Source organism: Leptinotarsa decemlineata, unplaced genomic scaffold, assembly GCF_025532065.1.
Source record: "Leptinotarsa decemlineata unplaced genomic scaffold, Ldec_3_MD MMD2_tig00026363_RagTag_RagTag, whole genome shotgun sequence".
Taxonomy (NCBI): Eukaryota; Metazoa; Arthropoda; class Insecta; order Coleoptera; family Chrysomelidae; genus Leptinotarsa; species Leptinotarsa decemlineata.
Window position 1 is genome coordinate 210,609 of NW_027412706.1, and position 22,526 is coordinate 233,134.

A 22,526-nucleotide genomic window follows, 5' to 3' on the forward strand; every position below is an offset into this window, starting at 1 on the left:
AATCACGTCATAAGGTTACAGCAAATTTCTTTTCGTTTCTTTATGCAATATAGCGGCTTTTGTTTTGGAATTTTTTTATTATCAGTATCGATATTAATAATAAATGAAAATAATATAATAATATTTGGGAAAGGTTTTGGCTTAATACTTATTTTTATACAAAAAAATGTTTAAATCTCCTAAAAAAGGAAGAAAGCAATTAGTTTCAAATAAACGATTCACGAAGATGTGTAAATCATACAAAGAAGTAACTTTCAGAGACAAACCGAAAGATCAAGCCCTCTTGAAACAACTACTTTCATATAAACATTGAAATATACGGAAAAAAAAATACTTTCTAAACAACAACTTTTATATGAACATTGATTAACTGATTAACGGAAAAACAGATTTTAAACAGATTTTGTTTTAAACAGATTGAATTAAACAAAAACTACTTTTTCCAATTTAGTTTGTGTACCAAAAATTCGTTATCGTATTAAATCAAATATCATGCAAAGTGTCTTACTTCAATTTGATTTAATATATTTATTTAGATCAAATTTTAACAATTATCTATCCACCATTCAAATAAATAAATATTGTGAATCCATAGAAGGTAAAAACCTCGTGCGTACATTATCAAAAAGCAAGCACAAAATATTCATCAAAACGCATGGAAATTGGCAATCAAAGATAACAATTATCAAATTCTGACTTCTAAAGGCAGCAGAATTGCTATACTTTTTTAACAGGCTAGTCATCAGAGGATTCCTGAAGATACGCAGCTGAAAAACAAATTTGTTTATTTCCTTTGATAATGTCAAGAAAACCATTAGAAAATTGTAATTTGTTGTTTTCATATAACCTTTAATTTTTTGTGTTTTATGTTGTTAATTTTAATTTTTTTTTATTAGTCAATCTGTCAATAAGATTCCAATATAATATTGGAATCTTCTATTTATTTTTATCCCAATAGCAATGTGTGCACTCAAGGAGCAATTTTGAGATGGTTTGAGTTTTCTAGTTGTAACAATTGTATTGTTAGTGTTTCGTAAAAGTTATGAAGCAATGTTGAATGTGGTGGTATATCCCTGACTCCCAAATCCTTCGTTATGCAGATTATTATCAATGTTGTAGGCGAAATTTGAGACATTTCAGCTACTCGTATACTGGTATTGACGGATATACTCATTTTGTACACTATTCTTCGGTCGCTTAATCAAGTTCATTCTGTAAATAGATCCAAGAAATATTCATATTATTCAATATCATTCCTGTTAATTAATTGCTCTTATGATGACAAATGTAAATTATAACATTCTCGTCAGTCATCTTCATCTAGTTCCAGTGAATCTTCTCCTGTATTGCAGTAGTAAGTATTTGAAGAGCTATTAAAGGGTGAGTCATCTGACCAAACTCGCTATGAACATTCAACTCAATTCATCCATAGAAACAGAGTCGAAACAGAAAAATTTGGAATTAGAAAGGTACGAGTATGTGATGGAATTGGTCGATACATGAAAATCCATAACTTATTCAAGTAACATTTTGATGAGATTTTCACTGGTAAGGTATGAAAACGCTAGAGAAAGCTATTGCGAAACACGTATTGGGGTTTTGTAAACTGTCCATTGAAAATCTCAAAATGAATTCTTACTTGAATAAATTAGGAAGAGATCAAACCTGAATACCTATAATTTCATGATTCTAACTCGATAACGCTGGCCATCGACTATTACTTTTCATTGCCTTTTAAATTTTAAACATATGCGTCTTTCATTCAAGATTATTGTAAAGAGGAATATTATCCTCACTTTCCTCAGTGAGTGAGACATGCCAGCTATTCTGCATGTAATTACTCGGGTGAGCCTTTCTACAGAAAACTCCTAACGAAATATACGTGGGCTATTCAGAAAATAAGGTGAATATTCAAATTTCCCGGGCTACGTTAATTCGATTGGCGATGTTTTATTTTTTTCATGTTGGTTCACTTGTCTCGAACATATGTTCATAGTTGTGGCTGTTTAGCATGTTTAGTTTTTTGGTGAGAGGATCAAGGTTAGAACTATTTTGTGTGTTCGAAGATTTTCTACTTTCTGCAAAAAATTTGCATCAAATTTTGTGTAAAAAATGGAATTGTTCAAAAACACTTGGAATGTTGACAGTGGCATAGGTTGATTGTACTCTGAGTCAGAAAAATGTTTACCAGTTGTACAAGCTGTTCACATAAAGTCGAGAAGATGTGAATAACGACGCTTGCCCTGGACGCTCCAGCAAATTAACAACCGATAAAAATGTTGAGAAAGTGAAGAAAATTATTGTGGAAAATCATCGAATCACTATTAGAGAATATCGGAATATCGGTTGGCTCATGCCATGCAATTTTTTCGGAAACTTTGGTCCTGAAGCCTGTGGCAGCGAAGTTCATTCATTCCAAAATACGGAATTTCGACCAAAAAATCATCGCATGGGCATACCTGGTGACGAATCATGGTTATATGGTTATGACACCCAAACCAAAGTCCAATCGTCCCAAAGGAAGAGCCCAGGAGAGCCAAGACCAAAAAACTACGTCATGTTCGAACAAATATCAAGGTGTTGCTTACTGTTTTCTTCAATTACCGTAGCGTAGTGCATCAGGAGTTCTTGCTACATTTTCGTACGGTCAATAAGGAGTATCATCTTGAAGTTATCCGCCGCTTGCGAAAAGCAGTACAAATAAAACTTTAAGTATTGTGGAAGAACAATTCATGGCTTTTGCATCACGATGATACACCTGCTCATTTGACATTGCTTGTTCGTGATTTTTTGGCCAGAAACAACACCATAATCATACCGCAGCGACCGTATTCACCAGATTCCCCCCTGCGACATTTTTCTGAATGAATTAATAAATACTATTCGAGAAAAATGAAAATTCACCTTATTTTTTTAATAGAGTAGTATATGATTGTAGTACAAGGTGAGTTTCCATTTTTTGAATGATAATTTTGAATAATTACATGTCGATAGGATTTAATGAAGAAAAGAGACATGAAATTTTGTATGTTTTTCATCGATATGATTTTTCAATCAAAATCATATATCCACCTCAGTTTGCAAATGCAAACAAACAAGTGTTAGTTTCGAATCAAACTGAATAAGTAATTGTTGAAATCAATTCAGTTTATTCCATATCGCTTGGAATCAAGCAGCAAATAACAAGCAGAATCGAAATAAACGATGTATTTAATCGTAATGGACATATTTGTGTTTTGCCTTACGAAAGACGTGTTTCATAACAATTACTTTGAGTAACGCTTCTTGAATTGTTTACCTATTTTATTCACAGACATTTCAATTAAGTATTTGCCCAGGAAGGAATACATATATCGAATAACGTCAAAGAAATTGTGTGAGAAAACACATGTTACTTGCACTTATCCTTCCTTATCGAGACAAAGTAACCGGTACATTCATTCCATTTGCACAATTAATTCATCAAGAAAATGATGAGAACATCCAATTTTCTTCCATGACGTAATGCATGATTACGATCATGAACTGTTTAAAAGAGTGTGCAGGTTGTACACTTGCCATTATTAAGATCGATAATGCTTTTGCACTAACCACACATTTCAATATATATTTTTGGATCAATTAATAAACACGAATAGATGAAAAAAATTTCGATGAAACCAACTGATCATTGAACCCTTCAGAAACTTCTTTTTCATGACACTCTTGATTACTCTTTATAATTTCCCTTTTAACTTCCTTCCATCTTTCCTTTTAGAAATCACGTTAGAGTAAACAAATGAATATGGCATATTGTATGATACTACAGTTATACACGAGCTAGTTTTTCTTATTTTTTTGTTGTTGTGTGTTAAATCGAAAGTTTAATAAATCTTTCGACAAAACACCCAAACAGCAACAATTCTATAAACAGCTCAAACAAGAAGTGGAACAAAGAAAAAATAACGGTCAAACTAATATCAGAATCAAACACTTCAACGGCTCTCCAAAAATAGTGAATTTTTAAGCACTACACCCAGTTACACCTTCAACTGTTATTACCAAAACGTGCGAGGGCTGAACACGAAAACTAATGACTTCTTTAACGCAGTGAGTTCTAGAGAATTAGATGTTATATGTTTGACTGAAACTTGGCTTTCCAGTAATGTATTTGATGCAGAGCTTTTCCCAAGCACCTACATTATCCTAAGATGTAACAGAAATTTCAGCCAAACAAACACAACCAGAGGAGGAGGGGTTATTCTCGCTTTTCAAAATCATTTGAAATTCAAACCCATAGACTTGACGTGTTTGATCTCCGCAACACCTTTTATAGATATAGTTAGTTGCAAATTGCTTAATAATTCGAATTTAATTTTATTTGTTATTTACATTCCACTATCTGTGTCTATTGAAGAGTTCGAATAGTTTTTCAATAATTTCATGTTGCTCGACTACCTCCATGATAATGATGCTTGCTTGTTGGAGATTTCAATGTTCCTTTTTTGAACATAAATGCGAGCGACAGTAGAGGAAAAATTCTGAAAAATTTCATGGAAATTGCTGGGCTACAACAATATAATAATATAAATAATACCAACAACCGTACTTTAGATATTGTTCTATCAACAATCACTTGTGATATAAATAGGGATTTAGAACCTCTGTTAAAGGAAGATAGTCATCACCCTTCTTTGTTGTTTGAAATCAGAACATCACATAACCATATCAATAATTTTTCAAAAACCAATGACATCTTAAAAAATTATAACTTCATAATCGCAAATTTTCCTCTGATGTATCAACTCATTTCTGATATAGACTGGTCTCATATCTTAGAACAAACAAATGTTAATGCCGCATGCTATTATCTAAACAGTAGGCTCTATGATATTTTCGATGTAACCGTTCCCCTGAAAATTAATCGAACCCGTAGATACCGGCCCTGGTTCACACCAAATATAATTAAAAACATTCATAAGAAAGAACGGGCCCACAAAAACCTGAAAAAACATAAAATATATTTTTATCAGCAGCAATTTATCACGTTGAGAAGTGAAGTAAAAGAATAAATGAACAATGCTTATAAAAACTTCCTTAATGAAAGTGAACGCAAAATTAACGAAGACCCAAGTGCATTTTGGAATTTCATGCAGAACAAAAGAGGTAACTCGAAAATTCCCGGAGTGAAGGATGAAACTAAAACTTACACCAAACCGCAGGAAGTTATGGATGCATTTGCAAACTTTTTCAAAAGTATTTATATTATATCTGATGTCTCTTCATGTAATACCCTTGATAACTGCACAAATAATTTACCAACAATAATTATCGATCAGGTAAATGAAGTAGATGTTATCGAAGAAGCTGCGAGAAAACTGAAAAATAAACTAATTGTCGGTCCTGATCAAATACCAAGTTTTGTAGTTAAAGATTCTATTTACCCTTTACTGAGTCCCCTACTTCATATATATAATCTTTGAAAACTTGTGAGTTCCCTGACCTTTGGAAAAAAGCTCGAGTACGCCCAACTTTTAAAAAGGGTGATATTACATCAATATAAAACTATAGAGCCATTTCAATATTGAGCAATTTGTCAAAATTATTTGAAATAATATTATACTCTAATATTTACAATCCAATACGAAATATCATATCAGATGATCAGCATGGATTTATAGAAAACAAGTCTTGCATAACCAATCTTGCATGTCTTTCATAATGTGTCTCTGAAGCCTTGGATAGGAAACTGCAGGTTGACGTCATTTATACAGACATGCAAAAAGCTTTTGATCAAATAGAGTTCTTCATTCTTCTCAAGCGTCTCTCTGAATTTGGTTTTTCAGCAAAATTGGTGAAACTCATGTCAAACTATCTACTCGATAGATAACAGTATAGAGTATGAAGGCTTCAAATCTGCTTCATATACTCCCAGTTCCGGAGTGCCCCAAGGCTCGAATTCAGGACCTCTTTTGTTCTTGATTTTCATTAATGGTTTAACTAAAATAATAAACAATTCAATACTGCTCTACGCTGATGACCTTAAAATATTAAAGGTGATAAAAAATTATGGAGACTGCTTAGACTTACAGTATGAATTAGATCTGATATATGATTGGTGTTCCAATAATCGTTTGAATCTTAACATTACTAAATGTCATGTATTGTCTTTTTCCAGAAAGGAAAGTCTAATACAGTTTACTTACGAAATTGATAACAATACTATGAGTCGAGTTAATGAAATGAAAGACCTTGTCATTAATTTTGATCAGAAATTCACTTTTGTTTCACATATAGACCAAGCTGTTTCATCCGCTAGTCGAATGTTGGGCTTCATAATGAGGAACACCAGAGAATTTAGAGATACTAAGGTGATAATCACGCTATTCTATGCTTATGTGAGGTCCAAACTAGAATATGGGGTGATGATCTGGTATCCCATATATAATTCTCATATACAGCAAATTGAGGCTGTCCAAAGAAAGTTCTTGCAATGCTTGTCTTTTCGCACTACAGGTATTTACCCCCAAAGGGGAATTGACTATTCCATCCTTTTGAACCAATTTAATATTATATCACTGAATACACGTAGACTTCTCATTACAGTCACATTTCTATATAGTTTAATAAATAATAATATCTCCTGTACTCCGCTTCTACAAAAAATAATTTTTTATGTACCACGCCTCAACTCAAGATACGAGAAAACATTTCATTGTAGTAGAACAAATATGAATCTCAAAGCACCAGTAAATTTAATGTGTTATAATTTTAATTTAGTATGTAACATGTGTGACATTAATGGCAACTCTTTGAACTTTATCAAGAACTGCATCTTACATATAACCTTTCATTTATAGTTTTTTTTTATATAACTTTAATTTGTTTTTTGTCAACCTTGTGAAGGCTAATTCATTTATAATATGTCAATTGAATCTAATTATATTATTTCATTTATATTATTAATATCATTTGTAATTTGCCAATTTAATATGTAATATGTGAATTTAATTGAATTGAATGTTATTTTTTTAGTATATTTTCTTTAACATTTCCTGTTATTCGGTGTACACCTGTTGGAAATAAAGTGCTATGTGTCTATCTATCTATCTATCTATTTACTTGTCTTAAATTTATTTTACAATGTGTTCTTGTGTAATAGTTATTATATTTACCTGCCTGTTACCTAAGGACACATTGTAAAATTAATTTAAGACTAGTAGAGAAGGCAATATTGTGAAATTGGTGGATGTAGCCGTTACTATGTGGTAGGAGATCATGATGAAAAGAGAAATGAAAATTTCTATGTTTTTTACCACTTTTATTTGTAACTAACGTTACTGCACTTTTATTTGTAACTAACGTTACTGCAGTTTCGTCCTATATGGACGTTTTCAAACTTATACAATAAACACAATGATTCATTACATTAGCCGTTACATACCACCCTTGTAGGTAGGTACTAACAGAGGTACTTGACTTGATTGAGTACCTGAATTAACTGGTACTGAATTTTAAGACTTATAAGTTTGAAAATGTCCATATAGGACGAAACTGCAGTAACGTTAGTTACAAATAAAAGTGGTAAAAACATAGAAATTTTCATTTCTCTTTTCATTGTGAAATTAGTATAAGACACTCAAGATGGAGGTACCCAGAAGAGGATAACATTGTAAGTATGTTTAGTTTAATATTCCTCTTGAACATGATCACTTCATGATCGAAACACGTTTGGGGGTGTTAAAATAATGAGTTGGTGTGGGGAAAAACTCCAGTAATATTCATTACTACACCAAAGGTTCCAAACAATGCATCACAAGTCTTTTCCTAGTTTGCTAAAAAATACTTACATATTAGAGGTCACTTTCAATGTATTCTATTCATTTTTCATCAAATTCCTCTAAAGCTTTTTTTTAAAATTTTAGGCGATTCGCTGGTAAAGCAATACTTGGCAGAGTCGGTATCTTTCTTTGTTTCGAAATACATTCAAAACGTCAATATTCCGATTTAGATTTGGGAGTAAATAATTCAAAGATAACATATAAAACCACAAACTATATTTGAAATAAATAATACATTAAATGCATGCGTTACATGATTATGTCATTACTTGTCATAACAAATCTGAAGTTATTCATAATTTTGACAAAAAAAGATGAATTACATGAAAAACAAAAAAAGCATATGGTAAGCGAGGTTAACGAAATGTAAATGAATTTATGACCAGTGATGGCAATCATTTTACGAATATGCGAATCATTTATTCTGACGAAACGAAGCTGAAAATTCCATATGGAATGTAAAAATGAGGTGATAACATCTATAATGCATCGAAGATGGTATAAAGAACGTATAACTAAATGTAGGTCGATTACCTTCAAGTAATCTCGATGTCTTGTTTTGATTTTGTAATCTCCGGCATTCTAGATCAAAAGCGAATGGTAATGAGATTATTTGTCGGTTTCAAAAAAACTACGTGTTTTGAGGGCACAAAGTGAAAAATTGTGACATCGTAAATGTCATTTTAACTCAAAATAATTCTACTATATGCCAATAAAACTTATATACTCCCATGTCTAATTCATTGAAAAGATTCTATTGAAACTTATACCAATTAAATTGTCATGAACGAACAACTCATCTGGCTAGTTCCACGATGGCTATTGACTTAAATTCAGATTTACCCAACAGTTTATCTGTAAATGAGTTCTGTTTAAAAATCTGTTTAAAATATGTTTTTCCGTTAATCTCCCATACAAACGACAACTCTGAGAAGTTTAGAAACTTGTGCGAGCTAAGGACTAACGAGGTCTTACCTTTTAACGTGTGATTCCTAACACGGTTGGGAGAATAGATCTATTAAAATGGCTATGTGGATTATCCGATGTCTGACACATATATACTTCTTATATACATTCATTATTATTAAGGTCAGTTATATGATTAGACTATAATCATGTATTCACTTCTTAATCAGTATCACTCTTTTCGGAGATGAATGTATTGCATTCAATGATATCCATGATAATGAACATGTTTTTGTCTATTTTCAATACAAATCATTAAATTATAAAACAACAAAAATTAATTGGCACTCCGGGGCGACTTCATTGATTCCAGTGGCGGATTTGCTTTTTCAGCTGTAGCACCACATCATCTGAAGATCTTGATCTGCCAATGTCCTCTCTTTCATAAAACAAAATGTGGGGTGTCTCCAGAGGCTCCAATAAATTTAATACATCGCCACACGACTATCGTCAAACTAAAACCAGTCCATTTCGTCTTTGACCAAGGCGTAATATTGACCAGATTCGACACCAGACCGACAGTGAACAATGACTGCATGAAGATTATAATAGTGGTCAGTGTTATTATTAGATTGCCTGGTGCCTCAGCTTTACTTGTTTTCTTATAACAGTCAGTTAGTTTGGCGCATGTTTGCCAATACAGTCGATCATCGTCTGTTAAAAGTTCCATTTTCAGATGAATTAACAATAAGCTTTGAACGGACTGGTTATCAGTCAAATTAGGAAACTCTTGAACATTTACTACAAAGTAAACAGGTGAGGATTTTTCCAACAAAAGATTTACAAACACAAAACGAGATAGACTGTACGGAATCATTCAATCCAGAGCGGTCAGGAGTATTGATTCTGCTATTTTTCTGCTCACGAAGAGTAATCAACAAGAACCATAAGAATTCGGAACGATCCTCTTGTTATCCTAACGAGTATCTAGTGGACTTCAAGACTCCAGGAAATTGATTGGCGAGAAAGATGATACATTCTTACAAAACTGCAGCTGCATGAACAGATGTTTGAGTTTGGTGATAAGTAGGAAACATTCCCGTTCTCATTCATCGTTAAAACCTCGTTCTTGAAATTCTTTGTCATGAACAACACTTGTGAAATGCTATTCATGTAGCAAGTGTTTCCTATTATATATTTGTCTGGGAAAGTTAAATATTTGGGATCACCAATGCAGCAAGGCTACATTGGTGAACCCGAAAGTGATGTAGAAAGACAACTTGGAATAGCGTGTAATTGTTTGAAAATGTCCTTATAAGACGAAACCGCAGTAACATTAGTTACAAATAAAAGTGGAAAAAAAAACATAGAAAGTAATATTCCTCATTTTTCATGGTCTCCTGCCACGTAGTAATGGCTACCATCCATCAATTTATTGGAATAAGTTGACCCTGTGGGAGGTAATAGGACAAGAAATCACAGAAAACGGACAAGCTGATAAGTGTGGTACTATAGATACTAGATCAGGAAATGGGTTGATAAGAAACATGAAGAGTACTGGGAAAATATTCCTACCTTCTTGGGAACACATACGGATATGACCATTTGAATTAACAGAACTGATTCAACTCATTCTATCTAGAATAGTTACACGGCTATTCACTGTGCACTGTCCATTCAGAAGATACCTGAAAGTATAGCTGTATAACGTAGACCCTAGCTGCAGACAATGCAGCAAAGAAGCAGCTCGTCTTTATAAATGAGATACAAAGGATCACAGGAGACAAACAGTTCATGAACAAACCAAATTATGTAGGTACAAGCGATGGCATCTCCCTTTACGAAGACGACTAGATATTAGATATTGTTGTGAAAGCTGCAGTGGAAGACGGAGGACGAATATCGTTCATCGACGATGTCAGAACTTGGCTTTGTGACGAACCGACATGGAAAGCTTCACTTATTTTAGATGGAGAGATGTCATCGCCTTTACTTACTCGGGATTGTTCTTCGAGGAGAGCCAAGTCAACCAATGAATTTGTGGTTCAACCTAGCACCACTGATGATATCTACAGTGGGTCGAAAGATACTGTCTGATGTTGTATTATGAAAGCTTCGTTTTTGGTTCTGATGTCAACCCAAATTATGTCTAGGAGAATATGGCAAAAATCCACCAAAGGTCCTTTTCGAACTAGTACTTTGTAAGGACAATAAAAAAAAAGTACTATACAAAGCAAAGTTGGCCTGATATAAATCGGGATTTGATTTATTCATATCGTTAATTTAAATGAAAGAAACTACAAAATTAAGCATTTCTTTATATTCTGACGAAAATTTAAATTATAAACTATAAACTATCGGAAACAACTAATAGTTTTAAAAAATTAATATTCACAAAAAAAATGTATATTCAAAAGTTAAATCCAAAGTATGAAATGAAATAGAATTATAAATTTTCTGTTTTTACTCGCACTGATTAATTATTGTTGTAATTTTCATGTAAAAATCGCACATCAACAACTAATTTCATTTTTGAAATATTACAGTTTAATTGTTTGCTTATTTTTTGCGTGAATTTTAGTCAGAAATTTGTATGGGATAAATATAAACGAAAATAATTACCCGTTCTGAGATCTACTTTATCAGTTGGCTAAATTTTTTGCAAATTGCTCTGAACCGACTTTACCTTTTGCAGCTTTTCCAATAAAATGTTTTCAGGTTACTCCACTTTAACATCATTATTATTATTTATTCCAAAACACTTCATGAACTTAAAGACTTGAAGACTTGCTATAAATCAAATTATCTAAAGGAATAATTCATTCAGACCAGTCTCAACTCCCTATACTGTAGGTTAATGGACTGACATCTATCAGAAAACAACTACTCCCCTGGCTAATAACACGAAAGGCGTTGGATTATATCCGACAGGTGTCAGTGCAGAATTCTTCACTGACGTTATTCCTGCATATGCTGTTGGCGATACAACTGCCGCAATATATTTTCAGTTATTGGAACATTATTGCAGATCGGTTTCGGGCTGTTTGGCCACTCATCAGTGCAAGGTAGTGTCATCAACATAAAGTGGATGATTTCCGATAATTGAAAATCGAATTCCTTCAGAGTATTTCCTCGAACTAGGCTGGAGCGGACAACAAACAATAGGTTTGTCATCGCCCCATCTGCCTGTGAAAGAGGTAACCAACCACATATCCGAAATTTGCCCAATTCCTCGAATAAGGAAACAAAACTTTTCACATATAGTCAGCGGGCCTACTTATGTATGTCAGTCCATTAGCCTACAGTGTAGTGAGTTGAGACTGGCTTAAATGAATTGTTCCTTTAGATAATTTGAAGAATAAACTAATTCAAGCCAAGTCAATTTGAAACAGAATTTGTCTTGTTGGGAGAACAGAATAAAAAATATTGTTAAAGACTTCAATTGAATAATTTTACAAATACCCAAATCACTGATTTTTTATTATTTTTTTCATCGCTCTTGTACGAAGTTTAACAATGGAAATTGTAATATGATGATGAACTTTATTGAAGCCACTTTTGAATCATTCTAGGAAGAAATGAAAAATATACAGGGGCTTAGAAAAATTAATGATAATAGTAAACTTATCAAGTATATTATCTTGTACCCTATTCCTTCAAGCACATATACCTACAATGATCAGTTTCAGGTTTTCAGTGGAGTAAGTGGTTTACACAAGTATTCAGAAGACTTCTGAGAATCACTTCTCTCCAAAGATGAAAACGTAATTGAATAGTCTAGTTCACATGTACTTTTTTTGTGAAATTTCAGAGACGGGTCCAAAAATTACGACCAAGGTGTCATTGGATTCGTATTTTTACCTAGAAAGTTTAAGGAAAGGTCCGAAAAGGCACTGAAAAAAAAACAATGAAAGCCAGACTAGCCGTTTTTGGCTCTATTTTCAGAGCTCTGTAAAAATTATAAATAATTGAGATACAGTTTCGGGAGTTGGGACTTTTTTTACGCAAATTTATTGATCTCCTCAGATCTTTTTTCAAATTTCCAAAATTTTGAAAATTTTTCAAGATATTCAAAAAAACTGCAGCCCCATTTTTTTTCACTTAATTGTTTATGACAATACTTTTTTTAGCGCCTTTTCGGACATTTCCTTAAACTTTCTAGGTAAAAATACGAATCCAATGACACCTTGGTCGTAATTTTTGGACCCGTCTGTAAAATTTCACAAAAAAAAGTACATGTGAACCAGACTATGAGGTAGTAGTTGAAGCAATCTATTACTAATCCTCGTCACTTCCAACATTTATGGGGTAAAGACCATATTCGTTGTATAAAATAACAAATATACATAATCTTGACATTATCAGATCCTCAATACCACATCCTGCTAACATGAAAAAATATTTGCAACATTACATTTGAACTAGTAACTAGCCTTCACTTCATTACAAATGTGAAAAAAATCAACGTGATATCTTCTTCAGTCTTCTCTCTCTCTCGCGCGGACGAACGTGTCATCCTTGAATCCTCCGTAACGAAATCCGCATTCTATATCCTCCAAAACAGATTACGACCAAAGCCGTATTCACACGGGAACAGCTCGCGAGTGCTCCTCATCGCCAACTCGATGAAAAAAATCACGATTAGCTTGACCTTCTCATATTGCTTTCACTTGTTTTGAATGATCGAAGATGCTCAACGAGCGTTCTTTGTTTCGATGATGACTGTGATTTGAATATCGGAAAATCGTTATGGTAATAGGCGTATCTTCTTCCTATTCGGATTGGGTTCATCGAATTAAAAACATCCTGATATATAACATTGCATCGTGAGTCATAAATTACAAGAAAAAATTAATGCATCTATATTCTGGAGTATCTACTCCTCAATTGACGTTACAGTCAATCAGCTTCAGGGCGAATATAGGGGTAGAATTTTTTTTATCATTGTCAACGAAATGATTCTTTAGGTAGATATTATAAAATTGCAGTTTGACTGAAAAGAAAATGTATTTTGTAGCCCCCGAAATATGCTTCTGTGTATACCACTGATCTATTTCATTTACCATGCAATATTCCACTCAAATTTTCCTTTATTCTACTATTCGACTATAATGATTTTTTTAGACGCTTTATATTAGTTTCACCTGTATGTGTACCTCTCCTTTTCATTTCATATCGGGATCTGTATTTGACAGAATTATCGATATTATTGCTTGATCTATTCGCGGGTTTCAAGACTCTCCAACCTATCAGTATGCGACCTCTAAGGTCTCTTGTACATAACCCTTATCTATTCAATCTCAGAAACGATGAGACTTCAGACGAAGTTCATAATAATGTCTGGAGTGCAAGCCCTTGATACCAAGGGCATAAGTATGACTCCTTCTACAGATCAGACCTTGGCTTCTACTAAGCAATTATACCGCAGTTTCAACAGCACAACTTCAATGCTCCCAAAGTTCTATTTGCCCGCAGAAGATTTTCAGAAGAAGTATCTTGTAAGGAATAGGTTTTCATCCAACTCTAAAAGCTTATCAGGTTCCGAAGACTTTGTCTTCGATCTGGCACTCCATTCTACTTTATCAGTTGATTAAATTTCCATTGTAGTACCTTGTTTTTGTGTGAATCTTATTCGAAAGAAAGAAAACTTCTTTCGTCGCTTTCATCATAACACAAGAAGATCACCAGAAAAACCACATGAATTTTACCAAATATTTTAATATGGTGTACGAGTTCAGGTTCCTACCTTTTGAAGAACTCAAAGTTGTGGATGAAATGTATGCTCTATCATCATACTTAAGCTATATTGATGCAGGTTATCCCAGCAATTTTGGTTCACCCTGATGAGTCTGACATTGAATTCGTAACCCATGTCAGATAAGAAATCATATTTGTTTCCAGGATTGATTCCCAAAGAGAGCAAGGCAGATTTATTGCATTGTGTAGATAGAAGTTTGATTGAAACCTCAAGACCTAGGTCTGTGGGCAGAATTCATTTTACTTACAATGTGGAGATTTATGCGTTATATGTTTCTAGCTGGTGACTTGAGTTTCTATAAAAACGCCAGTAACTACTGATGCCCACTGCAAGATGAATATTGATGTTTGTATGTCTCAAATAACTTTAGGTCAACCACATCAGTGACAGATTTCCGGGTATATAACATTAGTTGCAATAAACGGAAAGCGTCCTTCATGAAAGGACTAATCACGACAAAATAATTTGTCGTTGTATGTAACAAAAGAGCACACACGCTACGACAAAAGGCATCGAAAGTTGTTTCCACGACGAAGTAAATAAATCAATACACCTGGAGGGTCATGGAATTGAAACGGCCTTCTATATACGTGGTGAAACACTCAAAGGAAAATTGCGATTATAGTCGATTTACACAAGTATACAAAATGAATGATTCATTAATGAAATCTTTAATTTCCGGAATAATAACGACGATATCAATATTAAAATCAAAGTGAGAAGTAATCGCTGATAAATGTTTAGATAAACACATTTTTGGTAAAACTTTCACATAAACTATGTACTAAACCTTCACTACTATTGACAAATATAATTATTGAGTTACCACTGAATTATGTATACAATGACAAAATTATATTAGTAGTAATGGAATTATTGTAACTCCATTTGTTGATATATTTAAACAACACTAAACTAGTCAAGCCTGAAACATTAGTCAAGCCTGAAGAAGCCTCTGAAGAGCGAATCATGTGTTAAGGTTTAACAAATTAGGAGATTAGGAGAATCACAAGAGTTTTCAATACATTTATCCAAAATTTTCCTTAAATGCCGATCAGATTGTGTTGAATAGTGATAAATATTAACATAAACCAGTCCAACAATGAGGTAATTTCTGTAATGCATCATCTGTATCAATATCTGTAGAGTAGGGAGGGTGAGTGTAGGCCCACAGCAATTAGGCCACATGTGACCCATTATGCATCCTCCCGAGGAGTTGTCCTCCTAAGTCATCGTCTATCCTGTCCTTTCCAGGAAGGTGGACAGGTCACTAGGAGACATCTCCTTTATATCGGCAGGTATAGGCCAAGACTCGCCGAACACACACTCTCTTTGGCAACCTTGTGGTGTCTCACAGCGGCCTCGGCTAAGGTTTTGGAAGGTGCAACGACATTACTGTCTTTGCGCGGCTTCTTCAATCTTCTTGGGGTTCCCTCCATGGAGGTGCTCAAGTGAGGGTGCTTTCCTGCAGGGGCAATCGGTTCCTTGCCTTTATTAAAGGTGGAGCTCTTCGCGCCCGCCGCAGGAAGGTGCCATTCTATTGGAGGTGAAGTGGGGGAGGAGGAGGAGGTACTCAGGTGAAGGTTCTTTCCTTCAGGGGCAGCTGGTTCATTGCCTTTATTCAAGGCGGAGCTCTTCGCGCCCGCCGTAGGAAGTGTCCTTGCTGTTGGAGGTGGAGTGGGGGAGGAGGAGGGTGCACGTATAGTTGTTGCCACTCCTGTCTCTTTCGCTCTATTTATCCTTTTGGCATCGGCGCCGCAAATGCGCCTACGCCTTGGCCTCTGTATTACATCACGAGATGATTTGCTATGTTTGTTTCATTCATGTGTATTCCCAGGAGTAGCAGGAAACGAGTTGGTCACGTCTGATGGAGCCCTTCATTACCAGAGAAAGGCTGATTACAATGAGGTTTCGCCCGGTTCCCCAAGGATATCGTTCGTAACCACGTAGCACCCTGCGTCCATTCAGCTGTTGGCACGGTTCCTACCACCTTAGCTTGAATAGGCTGGTACACGGTGGCATTTTTCGCAAAGGCTTTTGGGGAATTTTAGTTTCCCCCACCCTACTTATTTCTGCCACTGACCAGGAGTCCGGCGACCCCATCCGTAAGACCACATTGGCTTCCCGGACGGGGGTCCCAGTCTCCTGCTACCTGGGGACGCGCCTCATAGGTAGCCCAACCCACAGGTGTAATGTATCATATACAATAACTTAGTTTTCAAATAATCATACAATTAACAAGGCCCTGTAGTAAAAAACTGGAAGAATGTGTCTATATAGTAAAAATCTATTGCCATACTTATGTAGCCTATACTGACCGCACGATTAAAGGAAAGGGTTCATTGATTTTTTTCTCGCATAAATCTAAAGACTTCTGGAAATGGATATTGTAGGGAGATGAAAAGTGGCTAGCGGAAAAACGTATTTCAACTCAGTTTCAACCGATGAACCTATTTGGTGTGCTTTTCGTCTAAATATTGATGTAGATAGAGACTTTCTGCTTTGAAGTTTTTGAGGTAGTCTCCTTGCGAGGTTTCTGTCAGCTGCAGGACCTCTACAAAATATTAAAAAATTATCCACAAAGCCAATGGGATAGGATCTTGTGATACTACGGCAAATTTTTCTTTCTACAAAAGCCTCAGAACTTTCTGTTGGATGTTTCTGCTCGTAATATTGATTACCTTTCGTCTGTCGGAATCTTAACCTTCTTTTAGACTTCCAAGCATTTTGTTTTTCAGAGCTAACGTGAAATATTAGAAATGTTCACGAACCGGTTGATATTCTTCCTGAAATTCCGTGTGTTCTAATGGATAAAGAAGTAATATATTTCACAGTTCTGACTATTTTCTCCATAGATACGGATGCGACTGAAATTTGATGATTCTACCAAACATTTATTAGGTCTTGGTGAGTGGTTAGAAACTCATGTTAGTGTCATCTATTTGCATTTTCTTAATCGGACTTTTTCCCTTTGCAACTTTTCTCACTTTCATGATAATCTCTAGATCTTTGAGCATCTGCCGCTAATCTCGGAAAAATAGTTCGATTTTCTTGAATCGCTCGGTGATACTTTGTAAAAGGCTTTGTCTCTATCAACTGTCACCACCGTAAATAATTTGGCGACTTCATCAAATTTATTCTTTGGGGTCGTACATGATATCTATGTTCTAAAAAACTAAAAAGTAGCAAATTTAAATGCAAATTTTTACTAATTGAATAGAACTGGCCGATACTTGATGAAAATCAATATTGAAACAAATTAATACACTCCTAAAAATATAACCCCTTCAATTCAAATAAGATTCCTCTTGGCTGGGATTTAATCAAATAGGTGAATGAATGTCATTACGATGTCATCGATGACATAAGTAGGTCAAACTTATTCCGTGACATAAAAAATCGTAATTCATGAATGAATTGTGTGTATTTTCTATAATGATACCTGATTTTATTCCATAACGAATGTTTGGAATACAAACTGATTAGAGAAAAGTATCTTCTGTATAATTCAGTGTTCATAAAAAAGTATTTGTTTCGAAAGAATTTTTTTCTTTCGTGTAATTCAATGTTTATATGGAAGTAACCGTTTCAGGAGGGCTTTCTTCCAGTTTGTGTCTGAAAGTTGCTTCTTTGCATGATCTACACATCCATGTATAGAGTTACTTATATTCAAATTGATTCCTTCCTTTCTTTGGAAGATTCCCACATTTTTTCGTATCAAGATGGAGTAGTAGAAAGCCAAAAACTTTCTTTCCCATAAAATATTAAAAGTTACTAATAAATATCTAGTTTTGTCTTGTAAAATATACATTTATTTTTTGCATTAACTTATCGGAATGAACTAGAAGTTTGCCCTTTCTATACCTGTATGAAGTTTTCCATTTTTTATTTTTTCAGATTTTGGAAGGTGACAATTTCCAAAAAGACCCATAGAAAAACTCACATTTGATTGTTTCTGAAAAAGAAAATGGTTTCAATACCTTCTGCTTCTGAGTACCTAGTTTTCATTATTGTATAAAGACAATGCTGAATATCTATCATTTCAATACTAGATCGAATGAACTGACCAATTTCAATGAGACAGCAAATAAAAACGTCCAGCAAAAACGTGTTCACATATGTTCCCGCCACAGAAAAAAGAATGTTTTGATTATTTGAAAGTAAACCAAGCTCCATCTGAAAGTAATGTTACTTTTATTTTTATTACAATCATCATTCGTAATAAGCTCACATGCCTAAATGGTAATTGGTTATTTTCTTTGTGTGTACTATGAAATGTGCATTCTTATATCATTCACACAAAAAATTAAATGATATACCTTACCATTTCTTTTAATATTAGATATTGCGCCATTCCGTGAGAACAGTTACATGTACCAGTGTTTCGTTTTAGGAACTTGACGACCATCTTGCAAAATGCTCGAAATTGACCTTCACGCCATAGATGTTCATTTTGTTTAGTCGGTTTCACATGGATCGAATTAATTATAAAATTATGGGTTATGAGTTATGATACACCAATATCTCAAGAAAAAATTTATATGTATGTTTTAATAGGCCTTGAATAGTTCAGATATCAGACGATTGGTATTAAAAAAAGGATAGTTAATAACAAGTTACGAAATAAAATCAGGTAACAAATTTTACTAATACTGTTCACTAATCAATGACATAAATGTAAGTCTCTTGACGAAAGGGTTTTTTGAATGACAATAGGTACATGAAAAAACAATTTTCCGAGGTAGTATATCGGCAAAAAAAACTTTCTGCACATATCTATTTATCTATTTATTTATTTATATATACACGGCCAAGCCCAATTCAGATATTAGTAGTACAGTGCTATGTAGTACTTGATGCAATACAGTGCATTAAGAGTAAATTATAAGAATAATACAATTTTAAAGACAGATAAGAAGAATATTTAAGAAAAATTTGAATGTATAACACTAGACACAATACAACACAAGCAGAGAGTATTAGATGGCTAGGTGAAGAATATTGTTTTTAAAAGAGTTAGCCAATCTGCAAGCCTTGGGAGAAGGTATGTTCAAAATGCATTCCAATGCAGTATAGTCATAGTATACACGCATCTTGAAGGCAATATATCGCAGGAAATTGTGCTGTACGGCCGCGAGTTTCACTTTTTGTGTAACGTAATGAGGGGACCAAACTGTGGAACAATAATCGATATGAGATCTAACCAGGGAAAAATAAAGAAATTAATAGCACATGATGACAAAAATTCCATAGACTATCTTTCGTCTCTAGTGACAAAATTATGATGAATGTTTTCAAAGAACACCGAAAAAAACTTTCATAATATCAGTAAACGATTTTCACCGAACAAGTATTTGATCAAGTTTTTGATTCAAATAATGAAATAATTCATTTAGCCATTGAATAGGTGTTAGGTGTTATGTAAAATAATTATATCAAACCTAACTAATATGTATCTAATACTATCGATCACATCATGACCTGGTTTTTTATTGATTAACTTTTTCCAGAGGGCTAGTGATAATCCTGTAACACCCACTTAGTACAGTTAGTTATGAGGTATCGAAATTGAAACATCTCGATAAATCTAGTGTAAGCTTCGGCAGGAAGCGGGAAGTCTTAAAGCTGAATTCCAGCGGGGGCGTCTCCCATTTCATGGGTCTATGAGGTGGCGCTTCACCCTGTGGACGTCCTGAAGCCCGATATTGAAGTCTTATCCTGCTGATCCTCCCCTTTCCTTTAGCAATCCTTTTCCTTCCCCCATCCACTCCCGTTTGTGGGAGAAATGTAAATATTGTATATATACTCTGTACATTGTACCTTAGATTTACTCTCTAGAAATAGGCAATAAAGAATTTTGTTTTTTTTTTATTTTTGATCACGTGATCGGGTATTAAGTGGAGCAATCGACTACGTCAATAAATAGGTAAGGTTATATCTGTCGTATTCTACTGTTGTAGTTAAGGGATATGGAGGCCTACCCTTCGCAGATGAATCATCAGTCTCTCCTGCAGTGCCTTAAAAAGTTCTCAGAACATTTAGAAGATTTCTGAATGAAATATTTCGATTCATTTCATTAATACTCCAATAGGGAATATGTTCATGATGTCAAAATTTTAATTTCAATGTACAAGAATTTTTATTCACATTTGAAGATCGCGAAACTCCAAGTATCAGAAGTATTCCCGAAAATCCATGAATATTTTGTTGAGCATGCCCCTCCTCCTGAATCCACCACTAATAGTCAAGATCAACTGTATAAGATTTAATGTATTTCATTATTTGGTACCATTATGTCATAAATATACAATAGATTAACATAAACAACAAAGAAGAAGCTATTACAAATTATCAAAAAATTAAACAACAACTAAAATTGGCGCTCCGGAACGACTTGATTGGTTCCAGTTTCATAGAATGAAATGTAGGGTGTATCCAGTAAATTCCAATAAATTCAAGATATCGCTAGAATATTTAATGACACGACTATCGTCAAACTTAAACCAGTCCGTTTCGTCTTTGACCAATGCCTAATAATGATCAGATTCAGCAACACAACCACAGTGAACAATGACTGCATGAATATTATAAAATGTTTGCCTGTTTTGGTGATCCAAAATATCTTCAAATGCGGTTTTTTCTAATGGTTGGGAAAGGGATGAAAACTGTCCGTAGATAAACAATTTACTTTTATGCCAACGTTTCAGACTTTATTAAATCCATCAAAAGGTCTCTATAATAAATTAATTTAATAAGTGAACAGTATATGCCAATACAAATTGCAAAATTTATAAAGTTTATCAATCTCATATTATGTTGAAGAGTGCCGTTTGCCCCACATAACATTCTGTACAATCCTTGCAGTTGATTTTATAAACGACATTTGATTGCATATTCACATATTCATCGGAGTTTTTATTTTTTGTTTGGAAAAAAATCTTTCGCCTACAGTATTAGATTTGCAAACGCAGTTTTGATGTGTTCATTATTTAGAACAGATCCAAGTTTTCCAGAAAGGTTATGTACATAAGGAATTTTGAAATATTTTGAATTGGTAATTTCCTGTGTATGTTGTTTATTTTCATTTATAATTTTTTTTACCAATTCTGATGTTTTTGTTATGAAACTCAGTATCAGAAATTGTAAGTGCTCTTGATTTTAAGTTCCTAATGTTATTGTTAAAACAATACCCAAGAATAAAAAAATGGAAATTATTGATGTTCAAAGCTTCCACCCAAGTTTGAAATTTACAGCAGAATTGGAAAAAGACAATTCTCTAGCCTTCTTAGACACTAAGATATCGAGAACACCTAACCAGATTTTAAAAGTCGACTGCTACCACAAAACTACTTTTTCAGAAAGGTTTATTGATTATTTTTCACAACACAGTTTTGACAATAAAATTAATATCATTAGGAACTTAAAACCAAGAGCACTCACAATTTCTGATACTGAGTTTCATAACAAAAACATCAGAATCATAGAAGATTTTCTTATTAAAAATAATTACCCTCCTTCATTGGTGAAAAAAATTATAAATGAAAATAGGCAACCTACACTGGAAATTAACAATTCAAAATATTTCAAGATTCCTTATGTACATAACTTTTCTGAAAAACTTGGATCAGTTCTAAATAATGAACACATCAAAACTGTGTTTGCAAACGCTAACACTAAGTAAAAGATTTTTTTCGAAACAAAAAACCAAAACTCCAATTAATATGCAATATAATGTCATTTATAAAATTAACTGCAAGGATTGTCTGGAATGTTATGTAGGGCAAAGGGGACGTTACTTGAAAAAAAGGTTGCCTGAACATGAAATAGATACAAAAAAGTTGAATGTTGCCAATCCAACAGCCCTCGTTGAACACACAAGAGAAAACAACCACAGTTTTGACTTTGCAAACCCGAAGATTTTAGATATTCAACCTTTATTAGGTAATCGACTGTTTAGTGAGATGATCTACATTTTCAAACAAAAAAGTGTTAACACTAGAAGGGACATAGAAGGACTGAACAGTGCTTATTTTAATTTACTA